Below are 12,272 nucleotides of genomic sequence, written 5' to 3'. Positions count from 1 at the left end.
GAGGCTGATTACAAAGTCTCATGAATGCATGTAAGAAGTTGTGAAGCATCATATCACAGAGTTTAAAAATATTGAGTAAATCCACTCCATTAATCGTCAATCTCGTTTTCTAATAAATAATCTTTCGTGCTGCCGGCGAGCCGCGATCCCAATTACAACCTTAAGAGGTTTACTGATGAGTCAGTTCAATTCTAATGGCTAAAGGGAAGCAATTAGCAGCTTTATTAATGCAGAACTCTGACCCTGGAGGAACTCTGACTCAGGGTTTTACAAGAAAGTACTCTGGGCCCTAAAGAAAACCAATCTAGAGATGAAAAATGTGTTTAAAAAAAAAAACAGGTGTGGCCCTACCTCCCGAACTCACATTCCACCTGGCACTCCACCAAAGAGTCTGGTCGGCCTGGCACTCTGCTTGTTGAAATGACAAATACGTGAGCTCTTTCAGCAGTAACAGCTTCCTGTTCCCGAAGCAGCACTCAGGAAGCATTGTTAGGGCACAATTCGAGCCCAACCAACCAGGCTTCTCTGCAGGGTTTACATACACACTTCACAACCCCAAGGCCTTTCAATGTGAAGGGACAGAGGGATGCAAGCAAGCCATCTCTTCACCGTTTGTGGACAACGAGACATATCTCTCAAGAGCACAACGGACACATACATTTGAAATGCTTCAATTGATTCCACAAACTAAAATTAACACTAAAATCGGATTTTACACATTAGAGAGAGTTTGTTACATGCCCATGAATGCTGACGGTGCTCATCGTTAGCCTCGCTGCTTTTGTCTTATGTAGGCCTGCCATCTTAAGACCACATACAGATGGCCTACGGTCCCGAAACCAGCGCTGCGAGCCGCTCAGGCACTGGACAAGCGGCTAGAACTCAGGGACACTGTCAGCGATGCGGCTGATGTTCCACATAGACGGTCAAATGGGCAGTTCGGGGTTTGTTGGTAACCAGTGTGCTGGATATGTCTTTGCTGGTAGTACCTGTAACAGTCGGTTTTCCACTGCAGTCTGAGGCCAGGCCAGGGCAGGGAGTTTTCACTGAAGGTCTTCGTCACCACACGCACACACACACAAAACCGTGCCTTAACACCCAACCCAAAAACAAGTATGCCCTGAAAATCTGTCAACAAATAAACGCCATCTGGGTCCCACAATGCTTGGTGACCATATGATGGTCTGCAAGCACATCTGTGGAGTGGTGTGTTGGAGTAATCAGGGTTCCATTATTGACAGAGGGGCTGCTCAGAGCAGAGGCTTCACCAGAATGATGTTGAAGTCAGTTAAGCGCCAAAGAGCTTTAACGTAAATCAAAAACTTAAATACGCATTATGTGTGCGTGCGCTTGTGAATGGATTGGAGTCCTCAACATACCACTGCATCTGTGTAATATGGCAAAATGGGGTGTTATCAGAATCAGAAAGAGTTTTATCGCCAAGTAAGTTTCACAACGAACTAGGATTTTTTTCTGGCCACTGGTGCAGCAATTTATACAAAAAGTCAAAGAACAGTGACCTGAGCATAAAAATAGTAGATAGTGTATTAATAAATTGCTAAAAATAACTAAAAGGTACATGTAAGGTGCAAGATTTTGTTCAGTTGAGGGTTGTTTATATACATGGGAAGGGGTAATAGAGCCAGTGGCTTAGGCATGTAGAGCTTTCTGGAACCGGCTCACTTGTCTTCATTGATGATGTAACTGTTGAAGATGGCTAAATTAATTCAGATGTGAACTGAAACGTCTTGTCAGCTGAAGCGCAAGCAAAACGCAGCCAAACCCCCCTGGACATTAAACAGCAGGACCACATCCCCAAATACATGGCTGTAGCAACTAGGGTGCGTTGAGGGCCAAAATGTGAAAGGTTCTTGAAGTTAACCTCCAGATTTAAATCCAATTCAAATGCCTTTCATTTGCTTAAAAAGGGACTTAAGATAAAAAGACCCCAAAACAAACAACAAATGAAGACAGACACAGTTAAGGCCAGGCAGCTATCCCCAGGGAGGAGACTCCGCATCTGCTGGGATCAAGGGGTTGCAGATTTCATGCAGCTACAGCATGCAAACCCCAAAAACTAAAAACATATACGTGATTCATCTGGACATTGTTTACATTTATACAAAAAAATATGTTATGCAAAATGGTACAAAAAAAAAGACATACAGAAATACCCCAAAAGAAAAAACTAGATTATATACTGCACACATCCCAGTCATCATTGCATTTAAAATCCCAAAGTTTTGAGCATAGAGGGAAAAGGAAAAAGAAAAACTGTGACTGTACCAATATTTCCCGAGGGCAAATAACCACCTCCATCCATCTACCACTCAACAGTTCTGAGCAGAACTTCACGAGCGGTTTGTGTATGTACAGTAGATCTTCACAGGCCCAAACACCATGCAGCTCCTACCGCTATCACTGGGCAAACACTGTCAGACCAATAAAAAGAGTGGAACAGGGCTAATTACGACAGGACTTATTTGACGAATGTCCTGCAAACATTGACACAAAATGAGTGACGGGTTTCTTAAGTGCCATCATCATCATCATCACCTGACATCAGATGTCACAGAGTCAATAAGGAAACACCACGGCACACAGAAAACCACCTGTCTGACAAAACTAGGGGAAACTATTCAGCTGGTGTGCTCCAAAGCAGAAAAATAAAACAACGAATTAGAGTGGCCACCAGCCTGTTGGTCTCTGATGTTGGATGGTTGCTCATCCTGAAGGAGTGGACAAGCGGCGTTTTAAACAAACTATCCCGTTAAAACAGGATTCACCAACAACAGAAAGCATGGTCTACCTGCCTGGTTATGATGGTCTCTGCATGCCTGCCTGCCTCACTGCCCATCTGTCTGTCGGTCTACTTGTCTCACTGCCTGTCTGTTTAAGGTTTTGCCAGCCTGTCTGAGACACACACACACACACACACACACACACAGAATAATTGATGTTCCCAGCGTGTCTCGTTGGTGGGGAGGAGGCTCAGTGGGAGACGGACTAGAACACAGGCTGATCAGATCCTGCCTTTTCATGGGGCTCACAGGACACCACACTTCAAGAGCCAGCCACATAGAATAAACACCCGGGGGAAAACCCATACCTAAGGCGGTTTATTATACACACGCGCACTCGTGCACACACACACACACACACACACACACACACACATGTACACGTGCAAAGGGGGCGGGAGCGTGTGATGTCATCCCTTCACTGTGCTATAAGACATGGAGTCCTTGGGAATCATAAAACAGAGACGACGTCTATCCAAATAGAAACCCTTGTGCCTATTCACTGCACTTCTGACCAGGACCCTGCACAGATAACTACTTCCTGCAGGAAGGAATAGGGAGTCATGGGATTGTGGAAGGACATCAGGGGGTGGAGCTCGCTGAGTAATTAATCTGTCTGACCATCAGGGGTGGAGCTTGTTGAGTAATTAATCAGTCATGATCTCTGACACTCCTGCTACGATAAAGTGCTGTGGATGCACACAGCATTGTAGCCTTGAGCGCAAACCCAAAGACATTTCACTTAGAAAAGCAGATATTTAAAACCATTTCTTATTTCATATTAAATTCCAAATCTTTTTTACGAGTTGCTGTAAAACAAATATGATAGGTATTTCCATATTTGGTTTGTCATAAATGCAGGTGCAAAATGCCATGAAAATGACATGTTGGGAGTGAGAAAGGGGACACAGTGTGAAGATCTAAACATTATGACATGCCAACATTGGAATGTAATTGCAATATTACTAGAATTATAAAAGATACCTACGAATAGGCCTACAAGACAATAATATTTTTCAAACTAATACGAACATTATAAAATGAGTCCCGATATTTGAAAAGAACAGGTCTGTGTTAAAACCTGTGATGAAAATGACATTGTGGGTCATCTTTCACCTTGGCAGATACAAAAACACAGTAAATACAGTAGCTCTGGCACAGTGTTGCTCTATAAACACACCTTAACTTCCAGGCATCAGAGTGAGGCTGAATTCCTGGGAAAGACGTTTGAGGTTGCTCGGCTGGCATCGAAACACCAGGCAGAGTAGCTCTTAACTCGGAACATCAAGGAACAACTTGAAAGACTGTGTAGGCAGGGAACACTCCAATATGGATTTTAAAAGGCCAGGCGGGTACTGCAACGCCACGCTGGGCGTTTATATCCAACATCAAGGGTAGGACACCCAGGGAAAAATATTTGGTAAAGCCCCAAATCGCACCCCGATTTCCCTTTTAGTCCACTGCTTTAATCAAAGCTCTGGTCAAACATGGAGCCCTAGACCGGCAATAGGGGGCCATTGAGCAGGTGACTTTGGCTGGATAATCCCTCTCCAAGGGAACACACTCTTTAGTATGTTTCCGGCTGTGCTTTGCCTAACACCAAACAGAGCTGACATGAATACATTAACGATGATGAGTGTATCCAAATCCATATGCTTTACACAACCCGGTCGACAATAGACTCGTTTTAATCCGACGTGACAACCCTAATTGGCTGCAGCAAGGCAGACGAAACAACCCAAAACACAACAACGCATGCTGGGACAACAGAAACGCCTTCCTTTAAAGGACAGAGGAGAGACAACAATGCTGTGTGTCATGCCAACTCTTAATCGCGGTGTGGGAGGTTGGTGAAGAGGTGGTGGTGGCAATTTATGGCCTAAGGTTGGTGAAGAGGTGGTGGTGGCAATTTATGGCCTAAGGTTGGTGAAGAGGTGGTGGTGGCCTTTATGGCCTAAGGTTGGTGAAGAGGTCGTGGTGGCCTTTATGGCCGAAGGTTGGTGAAGAGGTGGTGGTGGCCTTTATGGCCGGAGGTTGGTGGAGAGTTGGTGGTGGCCTTTATGGCCGAAGGTTGGTGAAGAGGTGGTGGTGGCCTTTATGGCCGAAGGTTGGTAAAGAGGTGGTGTTGGTCTTTATGGCCGGAGGTTGGTGAAGAGGTGGTGGTGGCCTTTATGGCCGGAGGTTGGTGAAGAGATGGTGGTGGCCTTTATGGCCGGCAGGTCTAGTTGATCACTAGTGGGTTAATACAATTTCTGTTCTAGTCAATTCAGATAGCAAACAAAATTACAGTTATAAAATGTTGTCATTTAGAGGCATAGTAATTACTTGGATTTTTGCTGTACACCTTGAACTGTCTGGATTGAAAAATCAACTGTGGTTGGTAGTTTGAGCTTGGCATGCAGGCGATCAAATGGACAAAAAAAAAAAACTCTGGTCTTCCACTGAGCCAAGAATGTGGGGTTTCTTCAGTGGTCTGTCTATTTAACAGGACTCCATAGAAGCACGCGCACGCACACACGTACGTACGCACATATCATGCCCCGGAGAGCTGTTAATATTATGTTTTAATATCATGTTTTTTAGTGTGTAGCTTGGTGTCGAGTATTGTGTTGAAGTAGTGTTGGGCTACAGCAGATCCCATTCACCATCCTGTCGTCTGTCCTCAGTGAGCTTCAGGGGAAGTATGACACCAAAACCACAGTAGAGAAACACTGTGTGGCAACAGCTTCCTCATAAAACACCACCAATGAACACAATGTTGTTGTTTTTTTACATACTGAGGATCTCAGACTGGTCGAAAATGGCCTACCACAATAATGAATATAATGGATAGAGAGACAGACACAGAGAGGGAGACAGCAGGAGAGAAAGCCTGCAAGTAAAGGGCCTCTTTAGAAATTCAACAAGACATGCAAATTACGGGGAGCATAAGATTTGAATAAGATGAGCCAACAAACGAACTGACATGCGTGTCATCCTTACATATCCCTTTCAGCCAACAGTAACCACACGCACCTGGCTACCCAAACTCTTTGCAAAACGGCAAGCCACGCCCAGGAATGTTTGTTTTGATCTCTGGAAAGTCCGGAACCGAACCATCCGATTGGTCCCAGAAACCAATGGGTTCTCTGGTTAGTCTCAGAAATCGATGGGCCAGAGCCCAAACCCACTTGGCTAAAGCATCGATTGGAAAGGTCTTCACTGGCTTTCATACTCGGATTACAGATGATCCAATTGGTCACAACTTCTGTTTGATATAACATCCCTATTTTCAACCAACATCTACACCACTGCAATTGAAAGAAGTCTCATACTGAAACACATAGCGAATTGCGCTAAGCAGGATTTCCATGAGTCGTCAGGTGAACACTGCCAAGGTTGTGTTTCTCACCAGTCAGGACAATATGCTGGTGTCAGGTCTAGTTAGCACTGCAAATTCCTGAATCAGAAAGAATCAGCGAGTTCTGTGATCAAAAAAAATGCTGCACAACGACTTCCACTCGTTACTCTCACAAACCCTTATCGATGCTTCATAGATGCACCCAAGTTTCATCCACGAGCATACGTTACGACGAATCAATACTGAACGTACTTCGCCTTGATAAAACCCCAACATCCTAAACCAAGGGGTCTATCCATGCGAGCTCATGACAGGATACGTGGACTGCAGACATGCCCATGTGAACTGGGACAAGGACATCCAGTCATTGGTCTGCCAGTGTGTTCCCTTATAACACAATTGACACCCCAACATTGTGAGTGCAGGCTGCTCTCACAATGATCGCGCGGCATTACATTTAAGACAGTCGAATGCAAAGCATGCGCGAGCCCGTCCGCGTGTAAACCCTGTTTTAAGATTTTAGACCGATACTACGTTAGTCTGAAGTAGACTACAACGGATAACCAGTTGACTATTCGGATAACCGTGCCCGTCCCTTAACCTGTACAGTGCATGAGAATTGTATAGGTAGCCCGATGACCTACGTTATTGTGTTTCCAAAGCTGCAGAGCACATTTGCCTATAAGCCGGTAAAAAGAACTATGAAAGCAATTAATAGAGAAATAGTATGCAAGCTATAACGTGGTAGGGTAAAGAACGGTGGAAAAAAGTTTCACTCACCGAAATAAGCAGTCCGCCTAGACCTATGTTTTGGAGAGCCCGCGAGCACTACAGTAAATTGATGTCCCGGTGGAACCGTGGAAATTCAGAAGCGGCGTTTCCCTAACCACCGAATGACAATACAACAGTGTCTCTGTGTCGGACACCCCCTTTTATAAATCCAACGTGAAATATGTCTGCATCATTCCATACGCTCACTGTTCCCTAGCGATCAGTCGTGCGTTAAAATGTGTCCCATCGTTCAAACCCTCTTCCGCAAAAGGCTACTGCCAGGACGTACCCACTCGCTTTCAGTTTCTTGCCGCACTGTGCAAAATGCAATTGGCCTGTCCTACAATGAATAGGCTCGATTATGCAGAGTGAAGCAGAGCACAAAGGAAAATTGTTGACCTTTGTACCCTATGTGTTTCGCAGGTCGACGATAGCCTACACGCAGAAATAATACAACGAACTTTAATGATTCGTCAAACATTTCTGAACAAGACTATTGTCACGGTGGGTCCTAAAATCCGTATTGTTACTGTAACTGTAACCTTTATTCACACGTGTCAGACTAACAGCTGTTTCTATTGTCAGAATAACAGCTTTTTCAACATAGAGAAAGATGGCGGTTTGGTTTGGAAAAGAAAACTATTTGCAATTTTACAAATATTAGATTAAATCAATGGCATCTAAAGGATTTTCTATATTAATCGATTCTCAGGAATATGTGGCTTAGCCCCATTCACATTACCTGAATTTGCCCGGAGACAGTAACATAGCTGAATACAATGTGTGTTTATGTAACTGTCCAGCATTTCAAAATGTATGTGGAACATGATTTATAATTCATTACAATAGTTAGGGTTAGAATGAAGTAGTTTTCATTCTAAATGTGTTTTATTACATGTAAAAAGCAGCTTTTCATGACCAGGAGTAAACATTTTAGTTATGGCACAGCATCTCTTCCCGGGGGCGGGGAATATTTCCACTCAAGCGACTCCTTTTGATAAGTCATGCGCCTGCAAGCGCAATCTTGGTTGTTGCTCTGTGAATTAAATCTCCTCCACGCACCCATGTGCTGACAAGTACCATCTGGTTAAGCGAGCTGTGTGATAAGAAGCTTGGCGCAATGTTCTTTGGAAGACACGTTTTACATCTTCAACTATAAACTGGGGGGGGGGGCAGCTGATTGGCAATTTTATCCTTTAGAAATAATCAACAGTATGTGGGTATGAGTTAATGGAATGTTAACTATTAAAAGTGACCTCGCCAGAATTCTCTGCTCTAAAAATCTGTATTCTCTGCTTCTGGCTGGCTTCGTGACTCAACACCTGTACCAGAACTTTGTGTTGAGTGATATTCAGAGTTGTTATTGTGAAGCTCTAGCTGCCTCCTCTTCTCTTCTTCCCTAGTCAATAGGATGTTGCCTCAGAGGCTTGAGTCACAAGTGCATTTCTTTGTTCCCCTGAATAACGCTTGGTTCGCCTGGCACCACGGGCCGAAACAGGTACTCACTGAGCAGCATGATGTCCATTAGCTTAGTCATGCTAGCGCTCAGGCATGTGTGGGTAGGCCAATGTGTTTCTTCCCTCAGGCTATTCCTCACTGTGCATAATGAGCCTGGCGCAAAAACCTCTGGAAGGTGACCTTAAGGGGGTGACATTACCAAATAAAGTATTTGTCATCTCAATGTACTGTGAGACCTGGCTTCAAATGCAGACATATTGGATCCTGTAAATTACCACTTCACGATTGCTTACAGTCCAGCCTAAGCAAGCCACTTCATAATAACTAACCATATAAGGCTACACAATAAAATGCATTGTTCACTCATTTAGCTTGCTAGGTCAGCACTGCTGTATGCTCAGCTGTCCCACAATAGTTTTTCAACATAGTTATTGGTTTTTGGTTGCCAAGTTTGATGTAATGCTCCAACAGACCTTCTGTATATTAAGCATATGACTGTTTTCTGACCGACTTGTCTCGAATAAGTGGGCCTTCTTCGCAAAATACTTGACTGTCCCCACTTGACAAAGTACCAACACAAATATTTTTTTAATCTATTACACTAGGACATATGAAAACAAACAAACACACACACACTCATTAAGAAACTACAAAAATGTAACAAAGGACTATCAGAAAGCACGGTTAGGTTCAGAACTTTCAGAACAGTTTCTATCTGTCGTTGCTGACCGTCGCCATGGGGAAAGTTCACATGGATCATCTCGGTTCCCTGGCAACAGCCCTGGCCTCATAGAACTCAGCTGATGACATAATGGAATGGATGTAGGAAAACATACTGGCCTTCCTTGTATCAAGAAACATCTTCCACCCAAGAGCTTACAAATACATTGGAACACACGCACACACAACAAGCAATGCACCCACACACTTTTACTCTGGGGAATGTCAAGCTAAGATGGGGTTTTTTGTACAATTTCCAGCCACTTGTGCCTGAGTTTTTCTGGTTCTGTCACTGTGTCCTTCAAAACTCGCCTCCACACACAGGCTCAAGCCCTTCACAGTGGGCTTGAAAACTCGCCTCCACACACATGCTCAAGCCCTTCACAGTGGGCTTGAAATTGCTTGTTTAGTCATATGAGTCATCATGTCGATAATTTACGTCTCAGCTTCCTCTGCCCTTTCAAAGCCTGCTGGGTAACACCTGAGGACGTCCTCAATAAACCAGTGTAATCAGCCGTAGCCCACTCTAGCTGACTTTCTGTTTATTTACCGATAGTGGGACTGATAGTGGGAAAAGACCTGAGGATGTATTGAGATAACTAGCCAAATATATCCTCATAGTCCAACCTGAGTGAGCTGTTTCCCTATGATACTGTTGTGCTGCCAAGCCAACTTGGTACTGGATTGCTGCACCAACTCAAACATCTGCAGTGCAGAGTGTGGTCGAAAAGAGGACAGATCTGAATGGGTAGGAAATTCTTCTGTACCTACAGTCAAAGAAACATGATTCGATTTTATGAAAAAGAGGTAGGACAGAGAACGTGAGAGAGACAGAAAGAGATATAAAGGTCAAAAGAGAAAGCTGGAGTGAAGAGAATGAAGTCAAGACAGAAGTGCCTCTGTTCACTTATTTTCATGTGAGTCAGACGTTCCACTGTGCTATCCAGGGGTGCTGTTTTCTGTTGCCCAGAGGACAATCAGACCTTGGTGCAACTAACCACCTCACACTGATCCTAATTAGGACAGGAGCACTTCCTCTCTTCCCTCAGTCCCCACAACCAGCGACCTGGGACTTGGGATGGAATAATACCACCCTGGGGGAACTGGAGTACACAAGCACACTCAAACAAACAAGAACACACACACACACACACACTTAAATCTAGCAGCATTTAAGGCCTTGGCAGCTGCAGCAGGTATGGCTTATGTAAAAATACCCATCAGCCCAAAGGGGTGTTCATGAGACCAGGCACTGAGGGGGAAGACGTTGCCATGGGGATGGAGTCGCAAATATATCACAGTAAAATAATTGGATGAAGCATAGTAGCCTACACAATGATGATTAATGGAACCACCTGGCGTCCACGACAGGCCAGTCCTCTTCTTCCAAAGAAGATCAAAGCTGAGACTCTCCCTCATCTTTAGTAACTGGAAAAAGACTCGCAAACTGTGACGAGAGATTAAATCGATAGCAGTTCCCAATATTCCCGGTCTCGTTTGAAGTTTGTGCAACCGGAAAGAATATGGCGCTCGCGACGCTACGGTAGGCCGCTACTGTGAAACCCTTTATACTACAGCATCTCGTAAACGCATTATCAGTTCCTCCTCCCTCTTCTATGTAGTAGTTAATCCGTAAAGTGCTGTGTGTCTCTGAGCTTGAATTGGCTCCTCGGCTCTGTTCTACCGTTGTATGGCCTGTTAGGGTGCATGCGAGTGCACCCGTTTACCTGAGTAACGCCCAGACTTTGTGTACACGCGTCGTGCTCAAATAACTTGTAAGCAAAAGTGTGTGTGCGTGTCTGTGTGTTGCTACTTTCTGATCTGGTACCCAGGAAGAGGTCAGGTAGTGCCTCATCTTCATCTACCGCGTAACACGCTCTCTCTTTCCTCGGCCCAGTCATCATTGGAACCTCCTGATAATCTGCCCTCGGGGGTATGCATAAGTTAGTAAACTACATCTCTGACAATCGAATTTGAATATGTGACGTTACAGTAGGGTACATTACAATGCAATAATAAACAGTCTACATTGCAAAATGAATGATATTTTACGAACTTACAAAAACTTATGACGATTTTGGTTTAAGGGAAGAAGTTTCTAGATTCATATTTGGGTTACCCTGAGGAAATGTTTCACAACAAGCCATTATTCACCATCTGTCCTAGCTGGGAATTAGCATAGTCCAAATTCATTAATTGAAACTGTGCGTCCCCAGCAAGAAAACCTGCATTGCAAGCAGAAAATTACTTCAAACTAAATTCAGTAATATGTTGCGCTGGAATACATGTTAGGACTACATATTGACGAAACAGCTGCTGGCTGAATTTGGTGACTTTAAACTGACACTATGCAAACAATGTATTAGGCAATGTTGTCATCGGTAGAGCAAAATCTAAGTAGTGGTTCTGGGTTGTTAACAGTTCTTAATATGGTTATGTCCAAACCTGAAGAAAACAACGATTGAAACCTACTCCAAAACACTGAACAACTCAAGTGATATTTCACTCATATGAATCTAGGTCAAACTATCGCTTTAAGGTTAGGGTTAAGTGTCAGTACTGGGGTTAAGGTAACAAAAATTAAAAAGGTTAGGGTTAAGATTAAGGTTAGGTATCACAGTACTGGGGTTACGTTTTTTTTATTTTTTAAATCAACTCTCCATGCATTCAAAATTGCAATTTTTAGAATGAAGGTGAGGGTGTCCCAGCCACAACAACCTTAACAGTCACTCTCTCTCTAACCCACCACTGCCCCTTTCCAGACAGTCTTAAAGTGTGTAATAATTTGTCAAACGTTTACATATTTTAGTGGCTTGAGGGGCCTGGTGGCACCACCTACTGGTGGCCTGAGGAAGCAGCAGCAGCTCAATTGAGCTCAATTGAGAACACCACAAGTTGAGCAAAAAGACCTAACCCCACACTTTCACCTGGAGGAGGGACCAAACCCCACACTTTCACCTGGAGGAGGGACCAAACCCCACACTTTCACCTGGAGGAGGGACCAAACCCCACACTTTCACCTGGAGGAGGGACCAAACCCCACACTTTCACCTGGAGGAGGGACCAAACCCCACACTTTCACCTGGAGGAGGGACCAAACCCCACACTTTCACCTGGAGGAGGGACCAAACCCCACACTTTCACCCAGAGTGGGGAAACCACAGGGAAACACCATGAATGAC

General features: G+C 44.2%; 1 protein-coding gene across 6 annotated transcripts in view; it reads right to left on the bottom strand.

The window, feature by feature from the left end:
- Positions 1 to 7,378, bottom strand: part of camkk1a (calcium/calmodulin-dependent protein kinase kinase 1, alpha a) — a 79,076-nt gene extending 71,698 nt beyond the window's left edge. For 3 of the 6 annotated variants that reach the window (XM_034293298.1, XM_034293297.1, XM_034293303.1), the window contains exon 1: positions 6,922 to 7,378. The gene's annotated coding sequence lies outside the window, so the exon portion shown is untranslated. Of the gene's footprint in view, positions 1 to 989; positions 1,059 to 5,816; positions 5,837 to 6,921 lie in introns of those variants that run through there. The other 3 variants (XM_034293302.1, XM_034293300.1, XM_034293301.1) reach the window with 3 other exon arrangements.
- Between the last annotated feature and the right edge of the window lie 4,894 nt (positions 7,379 to 12,272).

Source organism: Esox lucius, chromosome 7 (genome assembly GCF_011004845.1).
Source record: "Esox lucius isolate fEsoLuc1 chromosome 7, fEsoLuc1.pri, whole genome shotgun sequence".
Classification (NCBI taxonomy): domain Eukaryota; kingdom Metazoa; phylum Chordata; class Actinopteri; order Esociformes; family Esocidae; genus Esox; species Esox lucius.
This window is presented reverse-complemented; position numbering and strand designations above follow the sequence as displayed.